This window comes from Nuphar pumila, chromosome 16, assembly GCF_984573655.1.
Source record: "Nuphar pumila chromosome 16, dmNupPumi1.hap1.1, whole genome shotgun sequence".
NCBI lineage: Eukaryota > Viridiplantae > Streptophyta > Magnoliopsida > Nymphaeales > Nymphaeaceae > Nuphar > Nuphar pumila.
The window spans coordinates 41294148-41316047 of record NC_143264.1 but is presented as its reverse complement, the minus strand read 5'-3'; positions in this window follow the sequence as shown (position 1 = coordinate 41316047).

The following is a 21900-nucleotide window of genomic DNA, read 5'->3' as shown; positions in this document are numbered from 1 at the left end:
AAAATCTAAGGGGTATCGGGTCCCTTTAGTTAAAATTTTAAAAAAAAAATTAGTCGACTAAAATTTTATCGGTCGACTAAGAATGTGCGACTCATTCTAATTTTTTTTTTTAAAACATCAGTCGACTAGAAATTTATCGATCGACTAATATGGTGTGATTCATTCTAAAACTTTTAAGGCATCAGTCGACTAAAATTTTATCGGTCGACTAATATAGTGTGATTTTGAGATTTTGTTCAAAAATCAGCATTTTTATAAATCCAAAAACGAGCAAATACCTAGTTCTCTCCTAATTCTCATAAAATCTTCATTTTTAAGTGGTTTAGTGAAGATATCGGCATGTTGTTCTTTAGTGGAAATAAAATTTAACAAAATATCTCCTTTTAACACATGATCTCTTAAGAAATGATGTCTAGCTTCAATATGTTTAGTCCTTGAGTGTTGAATAGGATTTTTCGAAAGATTTATAGCACTAGTGTTATCACAATAAATAGTTGTTGTGGAGTAATTCAAACCAAAATCTTTTAAGGTCTGTTTCATCCATAGTACTCATAGGATTCCTTCTTGATTTCGATGAGTCCATCTCAAATCTCTTGAGAAGTTCTTTTGTATACTTAGCCTAATTGATGAAGATTCCTTCTTCAGTTTGCTTTATTTGAAGTCCAAGGAAGTAGTTTAATTCGCCCATCAAGCTCATTTCAAACTCTTCCTTCATAGCTTTAGCAAATTCTTTACAAAGAGAATCATTAGTAGAACCAAATATTATGTCATCAACATAAATTTGCACAATAAGAATATCTGAATTAAGATTTTTAATAAATAAAGTGGAGTCTACCCGACCAATGGAAAAACCAGATTGTTCTAAAAAATTTCGTAGTCTTTCATACTACGCTCTTGGTGCTTGTTTAAGTTCATACAAAGCTCTTTTTAATTTGTAGACTTTTTCTGGATATTTCTCATTTTCAAAGCCTGGAGGTTGCTCTACATTAACTTCTTCATTGATGTGTCCATTTAAGAATGCACTCTTAACATCAATTTCATATAACTTGAAGTTCATGTAACTAGCAAAAGCAAGCATCATTCGAATTGACTCCAATCGAGCCACTGGTGCATAGGTTTCATCAAAATCTATGCCTTCTTTTTTATTATAGCCTTGTGCTACTAGCCTTGCTTTGTTACGAATGACTTCGCAATTTTCGTCCAGCTTATTTCAGAAGACCCATCTTGTTCTACTGGATGATCCTTTGGTCTATCAACTAGATTCCAAACATCATTCTTAGTAAATTGGTTAAGTTCTTCAGACATGGCCAAAAGCCAAAATTCAACATCACAAGCCACATTGATATTCTTTGGTTCTATTTTAGATATGAAAGCAACATTTGCAATATATTTTTCTAATTGCCTTCTAGTTTGAACACCACTCTTTGTTTCTCCAATAACTTGTTCATGTGGATGATTAGGATCTTCTTTCCAAACTGGTTGAAGAAGAATATTTTCTTGAGAAGTACTCTCTATCAAGGGTTCTTCTTAAAGTATTACTTCTTCTCCTTCGCTTAGAGGTATAACCTGCTCACAATTCTCATCAAATGCAACATGTAAAGATTCTTCAATGCAAGATGTTCTTTTATTAAAAATACGATAAGCTTTACTTCTAGAAGAATATCCAAGAAATATTGATTCATCTGATTTTGAATCAAACTTATCAAGATTATCTTTGGTATTTAACAAGAAGCATTTACTACCAAAAATTTTGAAATATGAGATCTTTGGTGTACGATCATAATACAATTCAAAACATGTTTTATGTAAGATTGGTCGAATAAGAACACAATTTAAAACATAACATGCTGTATTTATTGCTTCAGCCCAAAAGTATTTTGGTAAATTTTTATCTTGAAGTATGGTTCTAGCACATTCTTGCAAAGTTCTATTCTTTCTTTCAACAACTCCATTTTGTGGAGCCGCTCTAGGAAAAGCAAAGTTGTGAGATATACCATGAAAATCACAATACTTTAGAAAAGATTCATTTTCAAATTCACCACCATGATCACTACGAATTTTAATTATAAATGTAGATTTTTCATTTGTAATTCTTCTATAAAGTTTAGAAAATTCTGAAAAAACATCATTTTTACTTTTTAGAAAAAACACCCATGTAAACTGAGAATAATCATCTACTATAACAAAAGCACACTTGCTACCATTCAAACTTTGAATTCTAGATGGTCCAAATAGATCTAAATGTAAAAGTTCAAGAGGACGTTTTGTTGAAACTATATCTTTTGCTTTAAAAGAACTCTTGATTTGTTTACCCCTTTGGCAAGCATCACATAAGTGATCTTTCTTATATGGCATTCTAGGTAGGCCTCTTACAAGATCATTCTTGGATAACTTGGAAATAATTTTAAAGTTAACATGTCCAAGTCTCTTGTGCCATAACCATTGAATTTCATTTGAAACAATAAAACATTTTTCATTAAAAGTGGGTAACTCATCTAGATATAGTTCATACACATTGTTCCTTCTTTTACCTTTAAAAATGATCTTTTTAGATTGAAAATCAGAAATTAAGCATAAATCATTTTCAAAAGAAACATGAAAACCTTTATCACATAATTGACTAATAGATAATAAATTATGCATTAAACCATCTACTAAAAGAACATTTTCTATCAAGGGAAATTTTGGATTACCAATATTACCAATACCTATTATTTTTCCCTTGTTATTGTCACCAAAGGTGACAGTTCCTCCATCCTTATTTTGAAGGGTGGAAAATAACTCCGGTCTTCCAGTCATATGTTTGAAACAACTGTTGTCCAATATTCATTTGCTCCTTATTTTGTGTACCTACAACAAATTTAGAAGACAAAGCATTTGATCCCTTTCTATTTTCGGGTCCATGAGAGTTAGTCTTAGGAACTCATATCCATTTGGATTTTGGTTTCCTTTGATAATAAATATTCTTTCTATAAAAAGATTTAGCATTTCTAGAATAATCATGTCTAGGCTTATAAGCATTATAAGTTCCATGATTAGATGCACTTTTACTAAAAAATTTAGTTCTTTGAACAAATGGTTGAGAATATTGTCTTTGATTTTTCACAACATAGTTTGGTCTATTTTGAGCATCAAAGAAGCTATATCCCAATCCGGTTTTATTAACCGAGCATCTTTGAGAACCAAGAAGTCTTTCTAGATTCTCTTGACCATTTGTGAATTTGGTCACTATAGAAAGAAGATCATTTGATTTTTCTTTTAGACTAGTTATTTCTTTTTGTAAGAGATTGGTTCTAACTCCAATTTCTTTTGTCTCAAATGCTTGGCAAGAGTTTTCCTTCTTGAGATCTTCTATCTCTTAAAGTAATACTTTGTTTTGAGAGTCAAGAGCTGAATTTTCAGTTTTTAACTCTTTGTTTTTAGAACTTAGACTCTTAAATTTAGCATATAAATCATTAAATGCTTCTAATAACTCATCATAGTCAAATTGACTTACCGAATCTTTTTGTGCTACAAAACACATGTTGGCAACTTCTTCATTTGATTCTTCATCGGAAGAGGAGTCACTATCATTCCAACATGCTCAAAATGCCTTTTTCTTCTTGAATTGGTCCTTGGGCTTGATTTTGAGAAGAGGACAATCTTTCTTGATATGTCCAGCCTTTTTGCAATTAAAACACTTGACTTCATTTGGATTGGAAAAATCTGCTTTCTTTACCTTTCTTTGAAATCTTCTCTTTTTGATGAATCTTCTGAATTGCCTTGTAATGAGGGCAATATCTTCATCTTCATATTCTTCTGAATTTTTAGAGTCAAAAGTAACCTTAAAAGCAAGAGATTTCTTCTTGGGTTCTTCTTCTTGTCTGTCTTGAAGTTGGACTTCATATGCCATTAGGTTACCAACCAAATCTTCAAGAGTGAGAGTGTTTAGATCATTTGCTTCTTCAATAGTTGTGGTTTTTCTCTCCCATTCAGGAGTTAAATACCTTAGGATCTTTCTGACTAAATCCACTTGTGAATATTCTTTTTCAAGGGATTTCAGAGTGTTAGTTATATCGGTTATTCTTGTTACCATGTCCGATATAGATTCATTTTGCTTCATTTTAAACAATTCAAATTTATGAACTAAATAAGCAATTTTAGATTCTTTTACCTTTGACGTACCTTCATGAGTCACGAGAAGAGTATGTCAGATTTCATTTGTTGTAGAGCATTAAGAGATGTGATTAAACTCTACATTGTCAACGACACAATACAATGCATTCATTGCCTTGACATTAAGTGAAACAGTCTTCTTTTCTTCATCGGTCCATCGGCTGAAATCAGTTGATGGAGTTTGGTATTTATCTGAAATAACTCTTCAAATATCGAGATTCATGGATTGCAAGAATATTGTCATTCTCACTTTCCAGTATCCATAGTTTGTTCCGTCAAAGAGAGGGGGACGAACAGATGAGCATCCTTCTTTGTGCTGAGATGTTGTAGTTGCCATGCTAGATGATGATCAAATCAAAATAATAGCAAACCTGCTCTGATACCAAATGAAAGTGCAGTAGGATCGAGGCAACGAGCACTAGAGGGGGGGTGAATAGTGCTTTTAAAAATTGTCTGCAGAATATTGATGGATTTTGCAATTTGCAAAGCAAACACACAAAGAATACAATAATTTATACTGGTTCGGTCTTTTCTGACCTACATCCAGTCCCCAAGCAAAACCCGCTTGAGATTTTCACTATCAACCTTGTGTAACTACAAGATCACACAGACCAAATCCGATCCCACTTCTAGTAACACACCTACTGAAAGCAAACAACTCCTTTAAACCAAGGAGTCCTTCCTTTTACAGAAAATTGAAAGTAACAACTTACAATACAACCTATGAGCTTTTCTTATGAATGCAAATGAGATGCAATTGGCTTTTGAGGTTGTTGGAATACTCTACTCACAAATTCACTATATCTCAAAAGAATTTGAGTGAAAATATCAAGTGAGTGAGAAAATGAATATGAGTGAAAAACAAAGAGTAATTGATTCAAATTTATTGAATTGAAGTGCTTTTGAGTGTAAAATGCACTCATATTTATAGTTGAAAGTTTCCATACGTTGAGGGTATGAAAGGGTGTCAAAACAGTCCATTTTGAACAATCAAAATGTTTAAAAAATGAAAAGACACACCTTTTTAAAGTTTCAGGAAAAACGACAAAATTAGTTGACTGAAACAGTAGTTAGTCGACTAATAGTTAGTTATTAGTAGACTGACAGTTATCGCCGGTCGACTGATTTGTTTATCGAGCCGTTTGAAAATCTGAACTTTTGAAACTTAGTCGACTAGAGATAAAATTAGTCGACTGATAATATCATCAGTAGACTGAAAAACCTTTCAGTCGACTGCTGCTAAAATCTTCGGAAAAACATACATTCTGTCTGGTCGATTGATAAAAACATTAGTCGACTGCTGTTAAATTTTTCAGAAAACAGATGTTCTGTCCAGTGGACTGATAATACCTTTGGTCGACTAATTTGACAAAAATAACTTTTTAAAAAATATGGCGCGAAAGGATTAGTCGACTGGTGAGTCTATTGGTCGACTAATAAACACGAAAATTTAAGAAAAGAGTTTTCTAAAAAGATTTTCATGAAGGATTCTTTTAGAAAAGTTTTTCTAAAGACTTTTTAGGTGAAATGCAATCTAAATATGCACTCTAAGTAAGGCTCTTACAAGAATCTAAGACTTTTAATGAATTTAACATTTGCACACTAGTCTTCAAAGATTCTTCATTGAATTCTTCAATTTCTTCATTGCCTTTGCTGAAATGCAGTTGATTTACTTGTTCATCATCAAAACCTTGTACTTGAAGTATCATGTACGGCTTCATTGTCATAACAAGTTTGACTTGCAAAAGTAAAATTTTACAATGATAACAGTACTTCTGGCTTCGTAAAAACACTCCTGCATCATGGCCCTGATATAGGTTTAAGCTTATGTTAGTACTCACAGGGCCAAGAACTGAAACCTAAGTTGATTGTGTATTTAGTTAGGCATGACATGCATCATTCAAAAAAAAAATCTAATTAAAGATGTTAAATTCATTCATGCATGTAGTTCAAATTTGGCAATAGTAAGTACATGCATTATTAACTGCTCATGCATGTTTAAATGTTTATGAATATATTATTGCTTTTGAATTAAAGAATTATGCAAATTTGAATAATTGAAAGTCCTATAAAGCATTACATCGTAGGTATTCTTAACATGTTAATTGGTATTCATACGTGTGAGTATTGTAATATGCTTTTGCATGCTTGTTTTAATTTATTTGTATTGAATAATGCTTTCATACTAGAGACTTGTTAAGTTTGACTCTATTATTAAAATATTTTTCAGGTAGTGATTAGAGGATCAATGTGATGGCAGGAGGTTGCAGCAAAAATCGAGCCAAATCTTTTTCCTTTTTGCTAGTGTTTTGGATTGCAAACATTTATAATTGTTTAAAGACTCTGATATTATTTATTTAAAAGTTTATAATGGATATTTATTAATTATGGATGTTAAATTTTAAATTTTATTTGTGAATGATTTGATGGATCTGTAATGCACTAAAGTTTTTATCCCATTTCAAATTTTTGCTATAATTTCTAAAACCATTTGAATTTTTTTTCCATGATTTTTGGGATAAAAATTTTGGGGTGTTACAACTTGGTATCAGAGCATATGAGAATTTTGCTTAGTAAGTGTGTTCCTTTTTATTTTTATGTATTGCAATGAAATTATTCTTGAAAAGTTTAATTTTTGTATTTTGTGTAAATTCTGAACTTATAGTAAAAATTTACGTGAAATATAACCACTTAAAAGGTGATACAAAAAAAATAATAATCACTTTGAATTTTTCATAAGATGTCTTAAGATTTTAGAGAAGTACATTGATAAGAGGTCATGAAAAAGGGAGTATATCACATGAATATAATTTATTAAGAATAATAATGAGGAGTCATGTTTGGAGGTCAGCTAGCTTATTGTATGAGAGGTTGTCACAAAAAGACAAAAGATATAAAAGGTGTAATGAAATGAGTGATGTGATCCAAGTCATGATAGCTTTTTACTTAAAGTAAATGGTTCTTATGGATATACGTAAAAGGAGATAGGACAAGAAGTCATTATGAGAGTGTACTTGAAAGATGACATGTTGAAAGACATAAAGAATGTGTCATGATGAATGTATTTCTATGAGTATTGAGAGTATACGAAAATATGAAAACATAGTTTGACTTTGAATAGTAAAACAAACACAAAAAAAAATTGATAATAAAAAACTTTTAAAATAAGATTTTATCAAAAGCAATAATCTTAATAAGTGTGATTAATTTATAAGTCACTTAATTTGCATATTCCTAGTTCTCTTCTAATACGTGTGAAGTCTTCATGTTTTAATGGTTTAGTGAATATGTCTGCTAACTGTTGATTAGTGGGTATAAATTCGAGTTTAATAATGTTGTTTAAAACTTGTTCTCTTAAGAAGTGATGTCTTATTTGAATGTGCTTAGTTCGTGAGTGCAAGATAGGATTTTTAGATAGGTTTATAGCACTAGTATTATCACAGAAAATAGTTGTGTTTTCAAAATTTAAACCAAAAACTTTTAAGGTTTGTTTCATCCAGATAACTTGTGTACAAGCTAGGCTAGTAGCAATGTATTCGGCTTCAGTAGTTGATAAGGATACACAGTTTTGTTTCTTACTGAACCATGATACTAGTGAGTGCCCTAGCATATGACATGTTCCACTTGTGCTTTTTCTGTCAGATTTACTTCCAGCAAAGTCAGCATCATTGTATGAGATTAGATCAAATGTAGAGGATTTTGAATAGAATAATCCAAAATCAACTGTGTCTTTTAAATATCTCATTATTCTTTTTACAGCTTTAAGATGTGATTCTTTTGGATTTGACTGAAATCTAGCACACAAGCAAACACTGAACATAATATCTGGACGGCTAGCAGTTAAATAGAGAAGTGATCCTATCATACCTCGGTATACCTTTGTATCAACAGACTTACCATCTTCATCTTTGTCCAAAACAGTAGTAGTGCTCATAGGAGTAGATTTTGAAGCAGTTGAGTTCATGTTGAACCTCTTCAGAAGTTCACGAGCATACTTAGATTGATTAATGAAAACTCCATCCTTGGTTTGCTTAATATGCAGTCCAAGAAAGTAGGTGAGTTCTCCCATCATACTCATTTCAAATTCTTTCTGCATGGACTTAGAAAATTCTTCACAAAGAGTGTTGTTAGAAGATCCAAAGATGATATCGTCTACATATATTTGAACAATTAGGGTATGATTATTCACTATTTTAACAAATAATGTAGAGTCTACAGAAAAACCAGTTTTTAACAGAAAGGTTTTAAGTCTATCATACCAAGCACGAGGGGCTTGTTTTAAACCATACAAAACACGTTTGAGTTTAAAAACATGATCTGGATATTGTTCATTTTCAAATCCTGGAGGTTGTTTTACATAAACTTCTTCATTTATAAATCCATTCAGAAATGCACTTTTAACATCCATTTGATATAATTTGAAATCCATATAGCTTGCATATGCTAAAAATATTCTAATAGATTCAAGTCTAGCAACAGGAGCAAATGTTTCATCAAAGTCAATATCTTCCTCCTGATTGTATCCTTGAGCTACTAGTCTGGCCTTGTTTCTTATAACATTACCTGTTTCATCTAGCTTGTTTCTGAAGATCCATCTTGTCCCAATGATCTGATGATTCTTTGGTCTAGGTACAAGATCCCAAACTTCATTCCTTTGGAATTGATTCAGTTCTTCAGTCATGGCTAGCATCCAGAACTCATTGATGATGGCTTCATCAATCTTCTTTGGTTCAAGTTGAGAAATGAATGCCATATTTGCAATTCGTTCTAACTAAGCTCTAGTCTGAACCCCCTTTGACAGTTCTCCCAAAATCTGCCTTTGAGGATGATCTTTGATATCGACAAATGTTCTTTGATGATCATCTTCATTAGACTTAGCTGTGTTATCTAAAAATAAATCTGTACTTTCAACATCATCATCGTTAGTTTGCTTATGAACAGATTGATCAATAGATTCACAGAAACTAACATGCATAGATTCTTCAATAGACTTAGAATGCTTATTGAAAACCCTGTATGCTTTACTATGACTTGAATATCCTAAAAATATGCCTTCAATAGATTTAGCATCAAATTTATCTAGGCTATCTTTTGTGTTTAGGATAAAGCATTTACAACCAAAGACTTTGAAATAGTCTATTCTTGGAGTTCTGTCATAGAATAGTTTATATGGAGTTTTATTTAATAAGGGTATAATGAGGACTCTATTTGTTATGTAGCATGCAGTATTTACAGCTTCTGCCCAAAAAGAATTAGCAAGATTATTGTGTTGGAGCATAGTTCTAGCAGATTCCTGAAGGGTTCTATTCTTTCTTTCTACTACACCATTTTGAGGTGCAGCTCTAGGAAAGGCAAAGTTATGAGAAATACCATGCAAGTTACAAAATTTTTCAAAAAGTTCATTTTCAAATTCTCCTCCATGGTCACTACGGATTTTAACAATAGAACAAGATTTTTCATTTTGTAATTTTTTACATAAGATTTCAAATTGACAAAACGTGTCACTTTTGTTTTTTAAAAATATTACCCAAGTAAATCTTGAGTAGTCATCTACAATAACAAAAACGTATTTATTGTGATTATGACTAGCTACTCTAGAAGGACCAAAAAGATCCAAGTGTAGAAGTTCTAAAGGTCTTTTACTTGAAATGAGATTTTTTGATTTGAAAGATGATTTTGACAGTTTTCCTAATTGACATGCATCACAAAAATAATCATTTTTAAAAGATATTTTGGGTAACCCACGTACTAACTTATCTTTAGCTAATTTAGACATGTATTTAGAATTGACATGACCCATTCTCATGTGCCATAGATGTTGAGTGTCATTATTAGCTATGAGGCAATGTTCTGTGATGTTTTCTAGGTATAATTCATATATATTATTCTTTCTTATACCTTTTAAGATGATGTTTTCGTTGGTGTCTGCTATGAGGCATGCATCATGTTTAAAGCTAACATTATAACCTGTGTCACACATTTGACTGATACTTAGTAGGTTATGTTTTAAGCCTTTAACAAGGAGAACGTCTTTCATAAGAGGTTTATCTATGTTACCAATATTACCAATGCCAATTATCAAACCTTTGTTGTTATCTCCAAAGGTGACGGTTCCTCCTTCTTTATGATGAAGAACAGCAAAAAGGTCTGGATGTCCTGTCATGTGTTTTGAACATCCACTATCTAGAATCCATCTGTTCTTCTTATTTGGAGCCTGCAAATCATCAAGTAAAATTTTTTTTTGGTACCCAATCGGGTCCCTTTTTGTTAGACTTTGGAACCCATATCCATTTGGATTTGGGTTTGTCTACAACCTTAGAGGAGTAAAAAAAATTAACATTATAATACTCCTTATTTGGTTCAGACGAGCTTTTCACAAACGTGGTCTTTTGATTCATACAAGAAGGCTTGTTGAAATGAGAGTAGCCAATACCATTCTTGTAGAAATAGACTTTCTGAGAGGATAAGAGTTTATCCAAGTTCTCTTTACCTTTAGTAAACTTGAAAACCGTTTTCATGAGGTTCTCAGTTTTACTTTTTAGCTCAGAAATTTCTACTTGCAGATTTTTAGTTTTGTTGCTAGTAGAAGAAATTTCAGACATAAGCATAAGGTTTTTCTTTTTCAACTCAGAATTTTCACTGCTGAGTTTTTCATTCTTTTGGGAAAGCTTTAGATTTTCATATTTTAAATCTTTATTTTTGAAACTCAATTTTCTAGATTCTTCAAATAGTTCTTGAAAAGCATCTAGAAGTTCTTCAAAGGAAAAATCAGAGATTTCACTTACAGAACTTTCGTTTGCCATGAAGCACATATTTGCAGTTTCGGCTTCATCATCACTTGACTCTTCACTGCTGGATGGTTCTGAATCATCCCATTGAGCATGCAGAGCCTTTTTCTTGAAGAACCTCTTCTTTGGTTCCTCAGTCTTGGACTTTCTTTTGAGAAGGGGACAGTCACGTCTCAAGTGACCTGGCTTGTTACACTGATAGCACATGGGATCTTCCTTAGGATCTTTTCTTTCCTTGTGCTTGTTTGGAAGTCGGTTCCTTCTCATGAAGCGCTGGAATTTTCTGGTTAGTAGCGCAATTTCGGATTCTTTATCTGAGTCTTCATTCTCAGATAGAGCTGGGAAAGCCAGAGTTTTCTTTATTGGTTGCTCTTCTTCCCTTCTTTCTTTCATGTGGACTTCATAGGCCATAAGATTTCCTATTAAGTCGTCCAAAGTAAGATTAGATAAATCTTGAGCTTCTTCAATAGCTGTAGTCTTTTTCTCTCAATCAGTTGTGAGAGATCTCAAGATTTTCTTCACCTTTTCAGTCTGGGAATATGTTACACCCAGAGATTTCAAATCGTTGGTGAATCTGGTAAACATCTCTATGATGGGTTCATCTTTGTTCATTTTGAACAACTCATATTTTCTAACAAGAGATGAGATTTTGGCTTCTTTTACTTTGTTGGTTCCTTCATGAATAACCTCCAAAGAATGCCAAATGTCATATGCAGATTCACAAATAGATATTCTATTGAATTCGTTCTGATCAATGGCACAATATAAGGCATTCATAGCCTTTGCATTTAGGTTTGCCATTTTCTTTTCTTTATCAGACCATAAGTTATAGTCTGCAGATGGAGATGTGTATGGATGCTCAACAATTTTCCATACAGCAAAATCTATGGATTTGAGAAATATAGTCATTCTGCACTTCCAGTATCCATAGTTGGAGTCATTGAAGAAAGGAGGACAAGATGCGTGTTGACCTTCAATATCACGAGCATAAGAGGTAGATGCCATTTATGCTGCAAGACTTGTTATGTCGAAACCAGCAAACCTGCTCTGATACCAAATGAAATTCCACTAGACGGGGGGTGAATAGTGAAATATGATTAAGATCGATAAAATAAAATAATCAGGCAATAAAGCACAACACATAAAACATAGAATTTATACTGGTTCGGTCAATACCCAGACCTACATCCAGTCCCCAAGCAAACCACTTGAGCTTTCCACTATAACATCCGAGTCACCAGATAAATAGTACAACACCCTCTTCCTCAGAGGTCTTCTTCTCTCAACAGAGAAGGGGCACACCCTCTTCCACAGAGGTCTTCTTCTCTCAACAGAGAAGGACAACACCCTCTTTCTCAGAGGTCTACTTCTTTCAACAAAGAAGGAATACAGTGAATAACAGAAAGTTACAATACTTCCTATAGAACCTTCAGAATGATATGAATGCACGAATGAAGGGTTCTCAGAATGTTCTGTTTGTCACTCAGAAGATACTCTTTGTCAAAGAGCTATACTTGACTTTTTCTCTATTCTTTCTTTTCTTTTTCAAGGCTCTCTTTTCAAATAATGAATAGAATTTTTCTCGTTGTAAGCTCACACATCTAATTCATTCCTCTTGTCTGAATAGTTTATTTGAGTGTGTTTATATAGCTTTAAAAAAGTAGTTGTTACATTTTGAAATCGTAACCTTTTTAAAATGTGAAATGTTGTGTCATTTCAAAAATATCTTTTAGAGAAATTCGAGAATGCCTTTTTCCATAAAAGTAAAATATAGGGTACACTTAGTCGTTGTAATATTTTAGGTAATACATATTTTATGTAAAAAGTCTATTTCTTACAATAGTACATTGAACGTTGGATTTGTAGTTTTGTCTTTATTCTAATTAATGATTTGAGGTACATAAGTACTTCTTTACCTTAAATGAGTGTAAGTACAATGAGTGCTTTGAGATATTTATTTGTACATAGTCATGTCAAGTGTTTTCTTTGTGTTGTATTTTTCAAAGACTTCAGAGAGAATGAGGACTACAAGAAAGTCGACATCCTTGAGAAGGATATTAACAAGGATTTCTTACAGGAGGTATTTAATGCTTGTACAAAGAGAATGATGACTTCAAGTAAGTCGACATTCTATGGTTTTGTAAAAAGGTAACTAGAGTCTTTATCAAACTATTTTATATTTGTTTTCTTTGTATAGTCGATTTTCATGTTTTGTCTTTTACCTATATTTTAGAATTATTTCTTTAAAGGAGATAACTAGAGTCTTTTCAAAACATATTATATTTGCTTTCTTTATGTAGCCGATTTCATGTTTTTGTCTTTTTCCTATATTTAAAAACATTTCTTTAAAGAAGGTAACTAGAGTCTTTTCAAAACATATTTATATTTGTTTTCTTTATGTAGCCGATTTTATGTTTTGTCTTTTTCCTACATTTCTTTTCATGTTGTCTTGTATATGATGTAAGGTACAATTATTACATTTTGAAATCATGTCAAAAATACCTTTTTCATAAATGGTTGTAAGGAGGTACAATTATTAGTTTTCAAAAAGGAGCTTTTTGAAACTATCGTATACTTTTATGATATAGTTTTTATGAATGAGTATGTAATATGCAATATGCAAGTTCCTGAAGGTTCTATTACATATGACTCTAAAGAAGAAAAAAATCTTCAACTTGAGGTAGCTGATCTCTTCAGTTGAACTTTAGGAATGCATGGCTCATCAAGCTTTTTCTTCAAGGAGTATGATTGCACTAGTTGTACTTGAAAAGACTCTAATACTCGTTAGATTTATGGCAAAACATATTCAGTCATAATATAACATTTTTCAAGAGGACATATTATCATATCATATAAAATCAAATACGACAGTGTATCATATTATGTGACATCAAAACAGAGTTTCTCAACAAAGGAGTCATTATGGATGTGTACTTGAAAGATGACAAGTTGAAAGACATAAAGAATGTGTCTTATAAGAGTTTAGAGTATACGTGAATATGGAAACCTAGTTTGACTAACAAAAATCGATAAGAAGAAAAAAACTTTTAAAATAAGATTTTAACAAAACTTATAAGAAGTATTAATTATAATAAGTGTGATTAATTTATAAGTCACTTAGTTTGCATATTCCTAGTTCTCTTCTAATTCGTGTAAAGTCTTCATGTTTCAATGGTTTAGTGAATATGTCTGCTAACTGTTGATTAGTGGGGATGAATTCGAGTTTAATTATGTTGTTTAAGACTTGTTCTCTTAAGAAGTGGTGTCTTATTTGAATGTGCTTAGTTCGTGAGTGTAAAATAGGATTCTTAGATAAGTTTATAGCACTAGTATTATCACAGAAAATAGTTGTATTTTCAAAATTTAAGCCAAAATCTTTTAAGGTTTGTTTCATCCAGATAACTTGTGTACAGGCTAGGCTAGCAGCAATGTATTCGGCTTCAGTAGTTGATAAGGATACACAATTTTGTTTCTTACTGAACCATGATACTAGTGAGTGCCCTAGCATATGACATGTTCCACTTGTGTTTTTTCTGTCAAATTTACTTCCAGCGAAGTCAGCATCGCTGTATGAGATTAGATCAAATGTAGAGGATTTTGAATAGAATAATCCAAAATCAATTGTTTCTTTTAAATATCTCATTATTCTTTTTACAGCTTTAAGATGTGATTCTTTTGGATTTGACTGAAATCTAGAACACAAGCAAACACTGAACATAATATCTGGACGGCTAGCAGTTAAATATAGTAGTGATCCTATCATACCTCGGTATACCTTTGTATCCAGAGACTTACCATCTACATCTTTGTCCAAAACAGTAGTAGTGCTCATAGGAGTGGATTTTGAAGCAGTTGAGTTCATGTTGAACCTCTTCAGAAGTTCACGAGCATACTTAGATTGATTGATGAAAACTCCATCCTTGGTTTGCTTAATATGCAGTCCAAGAAAGTAGTTGAGTTCTCCCATCATACTCATTTCGAATTCCTTCTGCATGGACTCAGAAAATTCTTCACAGAGAGTGCTGTTAGTAGATCCAAAGATGATATCGTCTACATATATTTGAACAATTAGGGTATGATTATTCACTATTTTCACAAATAATGTCGAGTCTGCTTTGCCTACAGAAAAACCAGTTTTTAATAGAAAGGTTTTGAGTCTGTCATACCAAGCACGAGGTGCTTGTTTTAGGCCATATAAAGCACGTTTTAGTTTGAAAACATGATCTGGATATTGTTCATTTTCAAATCCTGGAGGTTGTTTTACATAAACTTCTTCATTTATAAAACCATTTAAAAAGGCACTTTTAACATCCATTTGATATAATTTGAAATCCATATAGCTTGCATATGCTAAAAACATTCTAATAGATTCAAGTCTAGCAACAGGAGCAAATGTTTCGTCAAAATCAATACCTTCCTCCTGGTTGTATCCTTGAGCTACTAGTCTGGCCTTGTTTCTTATAACATTACCTGTTTCATCTAGCTTGTTTCTGAAGATCCATCTTGTCCCAATGATCGGATGATCCTTTGGTCTTGGTACAAGATCCCAAACTTCATTCCTTTGGAATTGATTCAGTTCTTCAGTCATGGATAGCATCCAGAACTCATCGATGATGGCTTCATCAATCTTCTTTGGTTCAAGTTGAGAAATGAATGCCATATTTGCAATCCGTTCTAGCTGAGCTCTGGTCTGAACCCCCTTTGTTAGGTCTCCCAAAATCTGCTTTTGAGGATGATCTTTGATATCGACAAATGTTCTTTGATGATCATCTTCATTAGACTTAGCTGTGTTATCTAAAAATAAATCTGTACTTTCAACATCATCATCGTTAGTTTGCTTATGAACAGATTGATCAATAGATTCATAGAAACTAACATGCATAGATTCTTCAATAGACTTAGAACTCTTATTGAAAACCCTGTATGCTTTACTATGACTTGAATATCCTAAAAATATGCCTTCAATAGATTTAGCATCAAATTTATCTAGGCTATCTTTTGTGTTTAGGATAAAGCATTTACAACCAAAGACCTTGAAATAGTCTATTCTTGGAGTTCTGTCATAGAATAGTTCATAGGGAGTTTTATTTAATAAGGGTCTAATGAGAACTATATTTGTTATGTAGCATGCAGTATTAACAGCTTCTGCCCAAAAAGATTTAGCAAGATTATTGTGTTGGAGCATAGTTCTAGCAGATTCCTGAAGGGTTCTATTCTTTCTTTCTACTACACCATTTTGAGGTGCAGCTCTAGGAAAGGCAAAGTTATGAGAAATACCATGCAAGTTACAAAAATTTACAAAAAGTTCATTTTCAAATTCTCCTCCATGGACACTACGGATTTTAACAATAGAACAAGATTTTTCATTTTGTAATTTTTTACATAAAATTTTAAATTGACAAAACGTATCACTTTTGTTTTTCAAAAATATTACCCAAGTAAATCTTGAGTAGTCATCTACAATGACAAAAACGTATTTATTGTGATTATGACTAACTACTCTAGAAGGACCAAAGAGATCCAGGTGGAGAAGCTCTAGAGGTCTTTTGCTTGAGATGATATTTTTTGATTTAAAAGATGATTTAGACCGTTTTCCTAATTGACATGCATCACAAAAATAATCCTTTTTAAAAGATATTTTGGGTAACCCACGTACTAACTTATCTTTAGCTAATTTAGACATGTACTTAGAATTTACATGACCCATTCTCATGTGCCATAAATGTTGAGAGTCATTATTAGCTATGAGGCAATGTTCTGTGATGTTTTCTAGGTATAGTTCATATATATTATTTTTTCTTATACCTTTTAAGATAATATTTTCGTTGGTGTCTGCTATAAGACAAGCATTATGATTAAAGCTAACATTATAACCTGTATCACATATTTGACTAATACTTAGAAGGTTATGTTTTAAGCCTTTAACCAGGAGAACGTCATTGATAAGAGGTTTATCTATATTTCCAATATTACCAATACCTATTATCAAACCTTTGTTGTTATCTCCAAAGGTGGCAGTTCCTCCTTCTTTTTTATGAAGAACAGCAAAGCGGTCTGAATGTCCAGTCATGTGTTTTGAACATCCACTGTCTAGTATCAATCTGTTCTTCTTGTTTGGAGCCTGCAAATCATTAAGTAAAATTTCTTTTTGGTACCCAGTCGGGTCCCTTTTTGTTAGACTTTGGAACCCATATCCATTTAGATTTGGGTTTGTCTACAGCCTTAGAGGAGTTTAAGAAGTTAAAATTATTATACTCCTTTTTAGGATTAGAAGAACTTTTCACAAACGTGGTCTTTTAATTCATACAAGAAGGCTTGTTAAAATGCGAGTAGCCAATACCATTCTTGTAAAAAGACACTTTTTGAGAGGATAGGAGTTTATCCAAGTTCTCTTTTCCTTTAGTAAACTTGAAAACCGTTTTCATAAGGTTCTCAGTTTTACTTTTTAATTCTGAAATTTCTACTTGCAGATTTTTAGTCTTGGAGCTGGTAGGAGAGATTTCAGAAGTAAGAAGAAGATTTTTCTTTTGTAACTCAGAATTTTCAATACTGAGTTTTTCATTTTTCAAAATGAGCTCTACATTCTCAGACTTCAACTGTTTATTTTTTAGAATCGTTTTCCTTGATTCTTCAAAAAGTTCCTGAAAAGCATTTTGAAGTTCTTCAAAGGAGAAATCAAGAGAGTCACTTACAGAGCTTTCTGCCATGAAGCACATGTTGACGATTTCTGCTTCATCATCATTTGACTCTTCACTGGTGGATGGTTCTGAATCATCCCATTGAGCATGCAGAGCCTTTTTCTTGAAGAACCATTTCTTTGGTTCCTCAGTCTTGGATTTTCTTTTGAGAAGAGGACAGTCATGTCTCAGGTGACCTGGCTTATTACACTGGTAGCACATAGAATCTTCTTTTGGGTCTTTTCTTTCTTTGTGCTTATTTGGAAGTCGGTTCCTTCTCATAAAGCGCTGGAATTTTCTGGTGAGTAGCGCAATCTCAGTTTCTTTTTCTGAGTCCTCATACTCAGAAAGGGCTGGGAAGGCTAGAGTTTTCTTCAAAGGTTGTTCTTCTTCCCTTCTTTCCTTTATATGGACTTCATAGGCCATAAGATTGCCTATTAAATCGTCCAAGGTAAATTTGGACAAATCTTGAGCTTCTTCAATAGCAGTAGTCTTTTTCTCCCAATCAGTTGTGAGAGATCTCAAGATTTTCTTCACCTTTTCTGTCTGAGAGTGGGTTACACCCAGAGATTTCAGATCGTTGGTGATGTTGGTGAATCTGGTGAACATCTCTGTGATGGGTTCATCTTTGTTCATTTTGAACAACTCATATTTTCTGACAAGAGATGAGATTTTGGCTTCTTTCACTTTGTTGGTACCTTCATGAATAACCTCCAAAGAATGCCAAATATCATATGCAGATTCACATATAGATATTCTATTAAATTCATTCTGATCGATGGCACAATATAAGGCATTCATAGCCTTTGCATTTAGGTTTGCCATTTTCTTTTCTTCATCAGACCATAAGTTATAGTCTGTGGAAGGAGATGTGTATGGATGCTCAACAATTTTCCATACAGCAAAATCTATGGATTTGAGAAATATAGCCATTCTGCACTTCCAGTATCCATAGTTGGAGCCGTTGAAGAAAGGAGGACGAGATGCGTGTTGACCAATATCACGAGCATAAGAGGTAGATGCCATATGTGCTGGAAGACTTGTTATGTCGAAACCAGCAAACCTGCTCTGATACCAAATGAAATTCCACTAGAGGGGGGGTGAATAGTGAAATACGATGCAAGTTGATATAATAAAAAATAAAGCAATAAGGCACAACACAATTAACATAGGATTTATACTGGTTCGGTCAAAACCCTGACCTACATCCAGTCCCCAAGCAAACCACTTGAGCTTTCCACTATAACATCCGAGTCACCGGATAAATAGTACAACACTCTCTTCCTCAGAGGTCTTCTTCTCTCAACAGAGAAGGGGCACACCCTCTTCCACAGAGGTCTTCTTCTCTCAACAGAGAAGGACAACACCCTCTTACACAGAGGTCTTCTTCTCTCAACAGAGAAGGGCAACACCCTCTTTCTCAAAGGTCTACTTCTTTCAATAAAGAAGGAATACAGTGAATAACAGAAAGTTACAATACTTCCTATAGAACCTTCAGGATGATATGAATGCACGAATGAAGGATTCTCAAAATGTTCTGTTTGTCACTCAGAAGATACTCTTTGTCAAAGAGTTATTTTTGACTTTTTCTCTTTCTTTTCTCTTTCTTTTTCTAGGCTCTCTTTCAAATATCGAATAGGTATTTTTCTCGTTGTAAGCTCACTTGTCTATTCCATTCCCTTCTGTCTTGAATAGTTCATTTGAGTGTGTTTTTATAGCTTAAAAAAATAGTCGTTGGCTTTTTGAAATCGTAGCCTTTTTGAGATGTGAAATGTCATGTCATTTCAAAAAACATCTTTAGAGAAATTCGAGAAAGTCTTCTTTCCATAAAAGTAAAATATAGGGTACACTAGTCGTTGTAATATTTTAGATAATACATATTTTATGTAAAAAGTCTATTTCTTACAATAGTACATTGAACGTTGGATTGTAGGCTATTATGTAGTTTTGTCTTTATTCTAATTAATGATTTGAGGTACATAAGTACTTCTTTACTTTAAATGAGTGTAAGTACAATGAGTGCTTTGAGATATTTATTTGTACATAGTCATGTCAAGTGTTTTCTTTATGTTGTGTTTTTCAAAGTCTACAGAGAGAATGAAGACTACAAGTAAGTCAACATTCTTGAGAAAGATATTTAACAAGGATTTCTTTACAGAAGGTTTTTAATGCTATACAAAGAGAATGATGACTTCAAGTAAGTCGACATTCTATGAGTTTGTAAAAAGGTAACTAGAGTCTTTTCAAAACCAATATTATATTTGTTTTCTTTGTGTAGCCGAAATCATTTCTTTAAAGAAGGTAACTAGAGTCTTTTCAAAACCAATATTATATTTGTTTTCTTTGTGTAGCCGATTTCATGTTTTGTCTTTTTCCTATATTTGAAATCATTTCTTTAAAGAAGATAACTAGAGTCTTTTCAAAACCAATATTATATTTGTTTTCTTTGTGTAGCCGATTTCATGTTTTGTCTTTTTCCTACTTTTAAAATCATTACTTTTCAAGTTGTCTTGTATATGATATAAGGTACAATTATTACATTTTGAAATCATGTCAAAATACCTTTTTCATAAAGGGTTGTAAGAAGGTACAATTATTTGTTTTCAAAAATGAGCTTTTTGAAACTATCGTATACTTTTATGAAATAGCTTTTATGAGTGAGTATGTAATATGCAATATGCATCCTTCTGAAGGTTCTGTTACAAATGACTCTAAAGAAGAAAAAATCTTCAACTTGAGGAAGCCGATCTCTTTAGATGGTCTTTAGGAGTGCATGGCTCAACAAGCTTTTTCTTCAAGGAGTATGATTGCACCACAATTGTACTTGAACAAGAGGTCTCCATCCTTTTTAAGTGAGATATCCTTGCATCAAATACTCGTTAGATATATGGCAAAACATATCCAGTCATTATATAACATTTTTCAAGAAGACATATTATCATATCATATGAAATCAAATAAGACAGTGTATCATATTATGTGACATCAAAACAGAGTTTCTCAACATTTATATGAAGACCAAAACTTGTATGCACAAGTTTATTCTGATTCTTAATTAGATGAATCTTGTACCAAACCTCCCATGTGAGGATTCGGTGCCAGAGTCGTCAAAACTAGAGTAGAGAAAGTTTTTTGAATAAAAACCATCTCAAAAATTAATTTTGCTCAATCATTTTTTATGAGTTTTAATTAAAATTGAGTTATGACACTAATATACATATATACACTCTAAATTAAAGGTGTACACACGAATATACATGGGAGAAAGGTTGTGGTTTTAAGTCTTAACGAGAAAAAAATCACAAGTTGTGCATTGGGTTTGAATATGGGCAAATCAGGCATAGTCGATTAGCCCGACTTTGAAGTATTAAGGGTTTTTTAATGAAAGCCCTTCGTAAACCCTAAAGTATATTAATGAAGAAGGGTTTAATCTAATTTTTCAAAAGTAAAGTCGGTTCAATCCCTAGAAAAAATGTTTTTGTTTGAATTAAAAATGTAAGATTTGATGCAAGTCATGTGTTATAGGTTTTTCAGAAATAAAAATTATTTTTAAAATACAATAGGGTAACATATATTGATTCTTTGTGAAAAATTTAGTTAGGTTGCTTGATTTAGTATTCTTGTTCATGTTATATGCTGTTAATTGAAATTTTGCCATTTATTGCTGTGACAAAATTATAACTCTATGCACGAAGCTAAGAAAAACACCAAAACCTTTTCTAAGGAAATAGCTTTCGGGAAGACGTATCGATTTGTCTACCTAATGGCTGCAGAAATGAGATTTGTCTTTAAAAAATATGCAATATCATGAATTGAAATGTTTGAGATAATATTTGATGCACTGTTGTTAAAAATTTTCAGAATTTGCAATTCGGGTGGCCTATTTCTGCTCACTCGAATGCATGTTTTCTGCTATTTCGTATTTTTGGCCTGACACCTGACTGGTAAATTATTCGTATCTTTCTCGTTCGAAGGAGTTTTTAGGAACAATTTATTGTGTTGGAAAGCTACCAAAATTTTATATAATCTGTGAAAGTTTGAGCTCTATTCTCGTAATGAGCATGGAACTGTGATAGACAGAACAAAAAAATATAGGCGTGCAATAAACTGGTCATATCTCCCTCATATAGTAGAATTTTTACAAATGTTTTGTGGATCTTAGATCTGTCTTAAGAATGTATGTATCTCTATAACTGTTATAATAGTAAGATAGATTAGGGGGGATCTCGAATCGACTAAGATCCCGGTTAGCAAAATGTGTGATATTTTGTGAGACATTA